At 45.9% G+C, this 11,443-nt stretch overlaps 1 protein-coding gene across 2 annotated transcripts in view; it reads right to left on the reverse strand.

The window, feature by feature from the left end:
• Window positions 1-10,309, reverse strand: part of Socs5 (suppressor of cytokine signaling 5) — a 33,768-nt gene extending 23,459 nt beyond the window's left edge. Inside the window, exon 1 of one of the 2 annotated variants that reach the window (XM_036170707.1) lies at window positions 10,126-10,309. The gene's annotated coding sequence lies outside the window, so the exon portion shown is untranslated. Of the gene's footprint in view, window positions 1-9,569; window positions 9,993-10,125 lie in introns of those variants that run through there. The other variant, XM_036170706.1, reaches the window with a different exon arrangement.
• Window positions 10,310-11,443: the final 1,134 nt, after the last annotated feature.

An 11,443-nucleotide genomic window follows, 5' to 3' on the forward strand; every position in this document is an offset into this window, starting at 1 on the left:
ACTCTCCCACCTTCCTCAGGGCTTCAGCACTGGAGGGTCAGGGAGAAAGAAAAACAGGGTGGCTGGCGGCTCAGGGGTACTCTGTACTCGACCTGAAAGAAGCCTTCCCCTTCCATGTCTGTTCAGAGGACCCGCAGCCCAAGGCAACGAAGATTCTGAAAGGGAGCAGAGTCTCGGCCAGTGGCGCACGCCTTTACTCCCAGCACTTGGGAGACAGAATCCCTGTGGTTTGAGGCCAGCCTGGTCTGCACAGTGAGCTCCAGGACAGCCATGGCTGTATCGAGTAAGAGTTTTGGGTGGCAGTAACAGGCAAGTAGTTTTAAATGTTTATACTTTGGTTTTCATGACTTTCTATTCTGAATGGATTATCATTTAGAAACTATGTCATCTGCATATTTCATGATCTTCAACAATAAACTATATGCCGCCTCCCAGCTGTGTATGTCCCACGGTCAGGCTCTCGATCTAGACCTGTGTTTGAACTGACATCTTGAACTGTGTACATGCAAACTCAACATTGCCCTCTCTGGAGTTCATATATGAACTCTACTGCCAAGCAAGCCTGCCTCTCTTGACTCTGACCACCTGCAGGACCAACCCACGGCTCTTTTGAGACTGAACCCAGCTGTCCTTTCCATTCTACCACCAATTCCTTGGTTCCGACATCAGTCTCCACCTCATTTAATGCCATCCTGGACTGTGCTCTCCCAGAGAAGTCAGACGGGAACCCCTCATTCGCTCACTCATCTTGTCATATGAGATAATTACTTAGAGTAAGCTCTCCTGTCTTCTTCCCTCCAGAATAGTCTGTTTACTGGCTCTATGGTCCTTCTAAAGTGCCAACCAGTGCCACTCTCCTATGCAGATGGCCAAATAAAACTCGAACTACTCTAACCCGGCACCTGGGACTCTTCTTCATTTGTCCCTGCCCTCCCTTGGATCTAGTCTATTCTTCATTCTTCTTTTATCCTCAAACTTTACCCTCCCCTTAAGCGCACTATGCCCTTTTATTTTTAATAATACAGATTAGACAGTAACCCAGCCCAGCTTATTTTATGAGCTCCCTTATACTATTAAAGCCATTAGCTAACCTTGTGCATAAATGAGTGGAGAAACATCAAACAACACAGCCAACTCTCAATTAGTTATTTCCACATCCGTATTAACATTATCTGCATAAACTAAAGAGCAAGATGCTTCAACTGTAGGCCGAGTTCTTCCTTATAGTAACAACAGACCCTGTTACAGTTGCTAACTTATTGATTTGTGACTTTCAATGAGCACTTAATTTAACTCTGTTCACATCTGTCTCCTGCTGGACGGGGGTCCCCCCCCACACACACCCCGGCAGGGTTTCTCTGTGCAGCCCTGGCTGTCCTGAAACTCACTCTGTAGACCAGACTGGCCTTGAACTCAAGAGATCTGCCTGCCTCTGGCTCCTGAGTGCCGGGACTGTGGTCTTTGCTCCCCCCCATCCCCAGTGTGTCTTCTACATCTGTTTCTCCGGCCTGTCTCCTTCACAAGAGTGTTTCTTTATCCCTCACTCTCATATGCACGATACTTAAAAAGTTCCACAAGACTTTCACAGACACTTATTTACTCACTGTGAAGTCCTTCCACACATAACGGTACAAATGTGCATATATTAAAAACCATGTACAGGGAGGGGCTGGAGAGATGGCTCAGGTGTTAGGAGCATTGACTGCTTTTCCAGAGGACCTGGGTTCAATTACCAGCACCCACGTCACAGCTCATAACTCCAAGATCTGATGCCTTCACACAGACATTCATGCAGGCAAAACATCAATGTAAATATTAAAAACCATGTATAGTGAGAGCTGTCCTGGTACTTTCTTGTGTTCTGTCTCAGCGTTGAGACCATTCTGAGGCTCAATGATCTATCTGACTTGCTGCTACCCCACCACCCTGGCGCTGATCCACCTGCTCTGCTCAAGCCTTCCTTTAGTCCAAGCCAACTTCGGCCCGCCCCAATCCGACCCTAACTTTTGCTGCTCACTACTCCCTACTCCAGTGAGCCACATCATGGACACCTACCTTGGTACCTTTCCTACTGAACAACATTTTCCTTGCTAAGGACCATTCATGATTCAGAATTAAAGTCAACCAAAGAAATATTTTATGGGTAGCCAAAACCAATCTACCAATTTCAAAGGGCAAAACTACATAGCAAAACATCCCTAGTTTTTCTTGAAAAGGATTTTTCTTTTTAAAAACATTTTTAAATTTAATTTTTTTATTTTATGTGCATTTTTTATTTATGTGTTTTGCCTGCATGTCTGTCTGTCTGTGCACTCTGTGTCCCTGGTGCTCATGGAAGCCAGAGGAGGGCATCAGATTCCCTATGGCTGGAGTTAGAAATGGTTTATGAGCTGTCAATCAAACCCGGGTCCTCTGGAAGAGCAGCTAGTGAGCTTAACCACTGGGTCATCTCTCCACCCCACTTCCCCTTCTGTTCAAAGTTGTACTAAGGCTATGTAGCAGTCAGGCTGGAGTCAAATTTGTGATGCTCCTGTCTCAGTCTCTGAAATGTTAGGATTACAGGCCTGTCCTACCAAGCTCCTAAAACTCCAAAAGAAGGGAATCTGAGGCAAAAAGATCGCTGAAGGTCAAGGCAAGGCAACACTAGGCTACAGATTCAGGACAACCTGAAGCTAGAGTCCTGAGAGAGAGAGGGGGAAGAGAGAGAGAGAACAGAGGGGGAGAGGGAGAGAAGGAGGGAGAGGGGAAGAGAGAGGGAGGGAGAGGGGTGGGGAAGGAGAAGAAGAGGGGGAGGAGAAGGGGGAGGGAGTAGGGAGGGGGTGGAGAGGGAGAGCAAATATAATTTAAACACTGTCTACAAATCCTTTCAAAGTATTTATTCATACTCCTTAGGCAAAGAGTTAAAAGTACTTCATAAGCCCTAAATGAAACTATTAAGAGATGTTTTGAATATCCTGAGATACGTGCAGGATTAACGATCAAAAGGCTAGAGCCCTGGCCCCAAATCCATCACACAATAGCTGTCTTGGGAAAGTCACTCCCTGTCCTTGAGTCAGTTCATCTGGACAAACTGGATAATGTCACCTACCTTTCAGACTTGTTAGCAAATGAAATGAAAGAACAGTTGTAAAACTGCAGGCAAAAACCAGGAATCTTTTGATAATTACTGTTAGGCACAATACCATTTTTGTTTTCAGAACCATGCCCAACAAGTCTCAATAAATTCTTGGGCTTTCTGGCCCAACAGCAACTATAATAAATGCCTTCAAGGAAGTCATCGATGCAACTTCTGGATCCCCTTCCTGGGTCACAAGTCAGGTCTTATAAATAGAATTTGACGTATCTTCCTCCAAATGTATTATCTCTATGCTACGTGAAAACTCATCTAGGGATGTTCCTGAAACTTCTTGCTGGCTTGGCTTAACTACCTGGAACAGCACATGGCATCAGCTACAAATCTGGCAAGTCTTTTAAATTACTTTTTAAAAAATGTAAAATCAAACTGGTCCTTGTACTGATCAAAATGAAGAGTAAGAGTTAGACTGCAGTCTCATGTAAACATGAGATGTCCTATTTAAAGTTTAGATAGCCTTTAGATCTAAAATAATCAAAGATCAGTTTCCCGGGGGATCAGTTCCCAGGATCCCCCATACAGAATGTAAATGGCATAATATTTGCATAAAATCTATACACACCCTCCCATTTTTTTTTAAGGTGGGTTTTTTATGGCGTAGGCTGGCTTTGACCTCCATATAGCTGAGGGTGACCTTGAACTTGCTATCCTCTTACTTCTGCCAGGTTTATAGATGTACTACTACATCCTGTTTATGCAGTGCTGGGGATCCAGCACTCTGTGTGCATGCTAAGCAAGCACTCTACAAACTGAGCTACATTCCCAGCTGCTCTATGATACTAATAAAGGTAAAAGCAATGTGACTAGTTGTTACACTGTATTGTTAGAGAGGAAATGACAGGAAGAACAGCCCATACATATTCATTACAGATACACTTTCTCCGGCTCTGTAATATTTTCAACTCAAGCTTGATGTACAGATGAAGAACCTGGGGCTTAGAAGGGCAAACTACAGGCACAAGACAGTAGGCAGAGAAGGGCCATGTGATGGATGTTTACATAGTGCCCTAAAGCACAGGGACAACAGAGCTTGGGGAGGTGGTGGCCACAAGCCTTGGGAGGCTGCAGCAGAGCAAGGCAGTTAATAACAGGTTGTGTTGTAGGAAGGTGCTGAGTAGGTGATACCCTGTGGCAATCTGTGTGAGTGAGGTGTAGTCCTCTAATCTCTCTTCCTGATAAGATCTTTCCTAGATCCTCCTCTAAGGAGATAAGGGAGGCTCAGAGAAGACTGCAACACTGTTTACTAGTGTAGATTTCTTTGATAGATGGAAATTTCTTCTACAAAAAGACAGCTCCTTAAAACTATTCCAGTGTCGACAGTTTTTCTAAATATGCCAAAGAATTATATTTTAGGGTGGCATATTTTGGTTCTCCACAGTGTTAAAACGCAAATGTGAACGTGTGGAAATGGAACAGTGTCATTATGGTCTCTTTCCAATCAATTATTTCAATTGTTCACCTACACATCAAGGCAGGCAACTAATCTTCCCTTAAACTACCCAAGTAAAATTTACCCAGTATTAACACGAGCCAACAATTTGGCCTAATTACCCTTCCAATTACTTCTGCTCTAACCAGATGCAAAAGGCCCCTTTCTCCTTAAAAATAAGATAGTGGCCATTGCAGATGAAGAATTATTATGTTTTATACTATCTCTTGCATTCTCTAATATATACACTGCGGCTAAGAAGGCATTATGTCCTACTCAGCCCATTGTACCCTGAATGACAGACCATTCTCAATGTCACACAATTTTCAACATTTGCTAACACACATATTCTCTCCAATCTAACGGAAAAACTGACCTAATGCCTCTTATACCTTAATGATAATGTATGTATGTAACAGACCCAAAGAAAACCTGTTTTGTTTCTACAGATTCCCAAAATATGTCACAAACCCAACAAGTGTCCTTATAGACTGTGACATCATTATGTTTACAATAATCTCGAGATTAGAAGTTGGTCAACTTTCAAACATTAAAATTCTATCGAAGTGAAAGACAACTATAACCCTAGAAACACTTGATGGTTCCAGGTGACTCTCAGGTGACTTCAATGATTCTGGGCCTGCTAATGATGGATGATAAATGTCACCATCTGGAACATGTTAAACCAGATGGTCATATACTAGTGGGGCCTGAGATACAGCAAATTAAAAGAACTCTACATCTTAAAGTTGGAATTACACAAATTTATCATTAAAACCTAGCGGTTTAATGAGTAAAGCTATAAAACCAATTCAGTTGATATGGCCAGTGAGATGGCTCAGCAATTAATGGCCCTTGTGCTGCCAAGCCTGGAGGCTTGAGTTCGACTCTCAGGACCTACACAGTAGGAGAGCAGTGACTCCTACAGTTGCCCTCTAATCCCATGCCTGCCATGGCATGCACATGCTCACATACATAAACACAGTAAATAAATAAAATGTTGAGGTGAGGGGTTGGGGATTTAGCTCAGTGGTAAAGTGCTTGCCTAGCAAGCACAAGGCCCTGGGTTCGGTCCTCAGCTCCAGATTAAACAAAATAAAAGGAAAAAAAAAACCAAAATGTTGATGAGGAATTAACTTATAGACAACAGAATTCAATGATTTTTATCATGGTTCCATTAGCACAAAGTAGCTGCAATCAATAATGGTCCTTATAAACTTGATTTCCTTATCTAAACTCACTTAAAAAGCTCAAGAACTCAGTATTTTCTTCAGAATACCTGCAAAAGCAGCATCAACACCTTTTCATTCCAGAAAAATGAACTGGAATGAGGGTTTCTTGGAGATGCTGGAGAATGGGAATTTTCCTCCCAGACCCGATGTTTGGTATTGGAGTCTAATTAATTTAAAAAAAAAAAAAAAAAAAAGCAATAGACAGGCAAGAGGAATGGTGTACTTGCGTGTGTGGGGGCCACACAAAAGATGAGGCTCAAAAGAGGGCCAGAAGCGAGTGTGTAACTCACTGGTGGAGTGTTGGCTTGGCTTGCCTGAGACTCTCAATCACCAGTCAGCACTGAGGACTGGAGGTCAGGGGAGTTGGTAATTCTGAATGACAGAAAAGGACAAGGGCTTGAGAAACAAGGAATGAAGGTAATTGGTTATGGGAGGGTGAAATGCACTTCAGAACAAAGACTGTCTCATACAGATAAAAGTATCTCAAATAAGAGCCCCAAAAGACCATGTGACATCCTCAGAATATGTGACACCATGTGGTAATTTGGAAGGAGGTGAGTGGATCATCCATTCTCCCCTAGATCCAGCCATGACAGATAAAGGAGCCTTAAGGAAGCCTTAGAACTTTACTTCACTAATAGGCTTTCTTTACAGATAGGTACATTTCTCTCACATACAAGGACAGCTTTCCAGAGCTATTCTATGTGCCCTGCCAGTCAAAGAGCCATCTGGAAACGTGCCAAAAGAGCACACTTTGGGACAGCACTATTTAAATGTCCCCCATCATTCAGAGAAACATACACATTAACTTGATTTTTTTTTTTTTTTAAGCTGAGGACTGAACCCAGGGCCTTGTGCTTGCTAGGCAAGCACTCTAACACTGAGCTAAATCCTCAACCCACATTAACTTAATATGCAGATCCAATTAACATCCAAGGTAAGCCAAGACAGAACAAAAACCATAAGCATGCCATTTCCACTAAATGTCCATTAAGGCAAATAATTATTTGTGTATTTACCTAGGATTTTTTTAAGCCTAGAAGAATGTATTAACAGCAAATGGGAAAAAAAGAGCATATATCCTAATTAAACCTAATGAAACACAGGAAATTATGTGTGATGTTTATTGTGCCCTTTCTATGTGCTAGACACAGTTAATCTTCACCAATATGTCATAAGGGAGGTACTTCCTTTTTCTTCTCTCTCTCTTTTTCTTAACTAAGATTTTACCTTGTAGCCCCGGCTGCCCTTGAACTATGCAGATGTAGCCCTGGCTGGCCTTGAACTATGCAGATGTAGCCCTGGCTGGCCTTGAACTATGCAGATGTAGCCCTGGCTGGCCTTGAACTATGCAGATGTAGCCCTAGCTGCCCTTGAACTATGCAGATGTAGCCCTGGCTGCCCTTACTAACACCTACCCTGCCCCAACCTCTCAAATGCTGTGATTATTGATTACTAGTGTACCACACCCAACCAGGGCGCTTCATGGTGAGTGGCTGGACTACAACTCCTGTCTCTGCTACAACTACAGCACAGACTGTATTTTCACAAGTATCTAATTCTACTCCCTTTTAAAGGAACTAAAATCCACTTCAACATAAGAAAAGCCCCACACTTAGAAAATAATTTTCACACAATTCACTTAAAAATACAAAAACCCTTTCGAATTGTAAGTCTCGATTAATTTTAACACAAAACCAGAATGCTAGCTTAATCTAAGCTGCTCACTTAATATTTTAATCTAGATGACAGTTTTGTCTCCTTGCAATGAGGAAATGATTAGCATTTTCACTAATAATGCAACACACTTTTTAACTTTTAATAAAAGCTTATGCAGCTTTGCATCATTTCAGTATAAAATAGTCAAAGTTCTCTATCAAAGGACCAATATCACAAATAAGCCAAAATTATTTACAGTTGGCACTAAAAGGCTTTGGAAATAAACAATATGGATGTGATAAAGTGGGAAAATAACCCAAGACCACTCCAGAGTCAGGCCCACCAATCCTGGCGCGGATAGCAACTAGCAATTCAGTCCCTTCAAATGCTCGGCCTTGGTTTCCTAATCTACAACATAACCATCTCCACCTTCTACTCTTCCAGCTCTAAAAGAAATGACTCATCGGCATCTCCTCTCCAAGCCTCTCGTTCTCATCTTGTGTAAGTTATTACCATTACTTCACAGCCAGTAAATTGTTTCGCTGTAGGCCCACAATAGTAGGAAACAGCCCACTCCACACAAGGTGAAAAAGGAAAGCCTTCCTCACTACTGGTCTGCCATAGATGATTTTCAAGGTGAATGATGTAGAAGCCATTATAATGTTAAAAGGTGTTAGGTTTCAATATTTTAAGCTGCTGTTTTGTATGCCAGTACATTCTCCCTCAGGATAAATAGTAAAATTCAAGGACAATAAGGAGAAAAATATATCATTATTCAAGCACTTGGAAGGCCAATTAAAAACATTAGCACCCTTTTGCAGAAATGTTTGAATTAGCTGGCAAGGTATGCTCCAGAATTTTTCCCCCTAAATTTTAAGTACTCCCTCATCAAATGAGTTTTCATTTTGTAAACCATAGAGGACTCAACAAATGTATGAAATGGGTAATATAGATGTGGCTTAAAAAAAATAAATAAATAAATAAAAGACCGAAGACCGGCCATGCATTTCTCAGCTCCACTCCTTTCAACGGAAATGAAATGAAAAAGGTAATATCCCTGCAGGATGGCCACAAAGGTGAAGTCTGGACAACAGCCATTGCCTCACGCTTGTGTGTCAAAACGGACTATGAATACGAGACAATATATTAAGATTAAAGTATGCATCTGACCAAGATTCCCAACTGTGAGAAACACTCTGATTTTAGCACTGCTTTCTAATACCAGCATCGTTCTTATTTCAATACTTAAGGGAAAATCATTTTAAACTTCTATAGAACATGTAGTTCAATTTTACACGGCCTTGTAAAGAAGCAGTAAAAAGCAAATATGACTTAATTGTCTTCTAGCATAAATGTCAGAAAATCACAACTGTACAGTCCAGCCTAACGTTAACTTGGAAAGAAGCAAAGCCTCCAGTGTAGAGGCAGAAGCCGCTACAAGCGTTGAAAGGTGTAGTTTTAAGAATGTCCAGGAAAACTGCTAACAGCCAAAACCGGTCAAATACACACATACAAGTTAAAATAAAGGATCACCGACAAAGTCGCGCAGCAAGCCAAGTCTTTTGCTTGGAACGCCAAAATGTCAAAACCTCGTGCCTGACTTCCCAAGCCTTCAAAGTTGAGAAGCAAACCAAGATGTACTTACGCTGTTTCTTAGCATCCTTCTGTCAAAGCAACTCCCTCTCCACAGTCACTCCGCTTCAGCCACTCGGACGCCCAAACCCCAGCACCGAAGAGCCATTCATTAACAGCCGAGATGTCTGAAGCGGGGTCTTCCTCGCGGCCACCTCCGCATCTTGTACTAACCACCCCAGGTTAACCCCCCACCGCGGAGATGCTCCAGTCTTTTCCCGCATCCACGCTCCCCGGCTCCTTCTTTCATCTCCCGGTAGACCTTTTACCGTCGACCTTGAGGACCCTCAGGTCGGAGCTCTGGAGCTCCAGGTGAACTGGCTGGTACCTTCTTCTCTTGCAGTGGGGTGCCCGACGACCTCCCCACCCAGTCCCGACCTACCAAGACCCCGATGACGAATGCCCTCCAACCAGCCCCAGACGACCCCTTCTACCCTTTCGGTGCCCTGACTCCAACCGGAAAGCAACGCCTCCGAAAACCTACCGAGAGCCTACTGCGCGCAAGCTCCCACTACGCGCGGAACCGTGCGCAGGGGCTCAATGCCCCGGCTTGTCTTCCTCTTCCCGGCCGATCCATCCCGGCCCAAGGGCCGTGCCGCCTGCGCCGAGGTGCGGAGGCGCCCGCCCGAGGAGGACCGCGCCGGGCGCGGGGACCCGGGCAAGGAGAGGCGGCCGCTTGCGGGCGCTGGGCGACCGCGGGGGGACACTCAGCGGCCGGGGCGCACGGGGCGGCCTCATCCAGGGCACCTGCGGCCGGGCAGGACGAGCCGGGGCAGCGCAGTCAGCGACAGGGCGAGCCCGACCGCTCGCCGAGTCCCCGTCCTCCTGCCCAACCGGCGCAGCCTCGCTTCCTCCGGACGGAGCCCGGGGACCCCCAGCTCGGCCGGATGCCCCCGCCAGCCCCCACCCCTTCCCGGCCGCCTCCCCCTCGTCACCCTCTCCCCTCCCCCCGCCCCCCAACCCCCCACCGGAATGGAAAATACCTCCCGGGGCGGAGGGGGGGGGCGGGCGGGGCCACGCCTCTCTGAAGGGCAGCCTACCGTGACCAATGGCAGGCGGGGCTCTGGAGGGGCGGGATTCTCGGCGGCCAATCCAGAGGCGGGTAGGTGAAGGCCCGAGGAGGGAGGCTGGGAACTGGCGAGGGGAGGCCGGCGAGTCAAGGAGGTCCGGCCGCGCGGGTGCGTGCTGTGCGCGGCTGCCATTTTGGAGTCGGGCAGCTGCGACAGCCGCCGGGTTCGGCCGAAAAGAGGGAGGAGCCAGTCAGGTGGGAGAGAGGCTGTCACGTGGGCGCGGTGGGCGGGGTCGAGCCGGCTAGGGCTGGAGGGGAGGGGGCGAGGCCGGCGAGTCTCGGAGGCGGCTGGGGGGGTCACGTGGCGGCGGCCGGGGCTCGCGGTGGGCGCCGGGGTGGAAGGTCAACCCGAGGTGCGGGAGGGAAGGAGCTTTTGTTCGTTGGGGCTCGGTCGGGGAGACTGAGCGGAAAATGCTGAATGGAGGTTACGGAGTGCCGGGTAGGAAAATGTGAATGAGTCTCCCCGGCTCCCTGCAGCATGGAGCCATCCAAGTCACTGACTTCCAATATTCACGGGAAACCGGGCACCTCATTGAATTCAACTCTTCCCGTGCAGGCTCTCGGCTGCCACGGAGATGACTCATGCGCGGGGGAGGGGCGTTGTCGCTCCCTCTTCTTGCCTGTACTTTATGTGGATCGCCCCCGCTATCGAAATGGCTGCAAGGACAGACAAGTGCATCTGGGAGATGACTCCTCAGCTGGCCTTTTAGAAACTTGGTCACCCTTCGTAAACTAGCCGACCACCTAACTCTTAGACATACCTACGATCGCTTTCCGATGCACTTCCCGTGGACCTCACGGTTCCAACGCAGTCCGTTCTCCCTGCGAATCTACTGAAAGTGGTCCTTCTTATTATCAGTGACATCCGCACATTCAAGTTCAAGGGTCACTTTTTAGGCCTGTTTGTTTGAAACGGTCTCACTATAGCCGAGGCTGGCTTGGAACTCACTGTGTAGCCCAAGCTGCCCACTATTTAGTGGTGTTCGTACTTCAGCCTGTTCTATATTGGGATTAATGGCCACTTTAAAAGTCTTTAATGTCTTGGCGTGGAGACTGAAGACTACATTTTTTTTTTAAGGTTTTTCTTAGACTCTTTCAACCCCCACACTACCTTTCTTCTCATTGTACACCCTCAGATTGCCCTTTTCAGTTATTTTTAGTGTCTGTCTGTCCTTTATTGACTCCTTGAAAGTCCCAGGGTCTGACCCTCGGCCCTCTTCGATGGAAGGCATATTTTCATACTGAACACTAGTTGTTCTAACCATTCAGATAGATTCAACAATTGAATG

The sequence above is a fragment of the Onychomys torridus genome, chromosome 21 (assembly GCF_903995425.1).
Source record: "Onychomys torridus chromosome 21, mOncTor1.1, whole genome shotgun sequence".
NCBI lineage: Eukaryota > Metazoa > Chordata > Mammalia > Rodentia > Cricetidae > Onychomys > Onychomys torridus.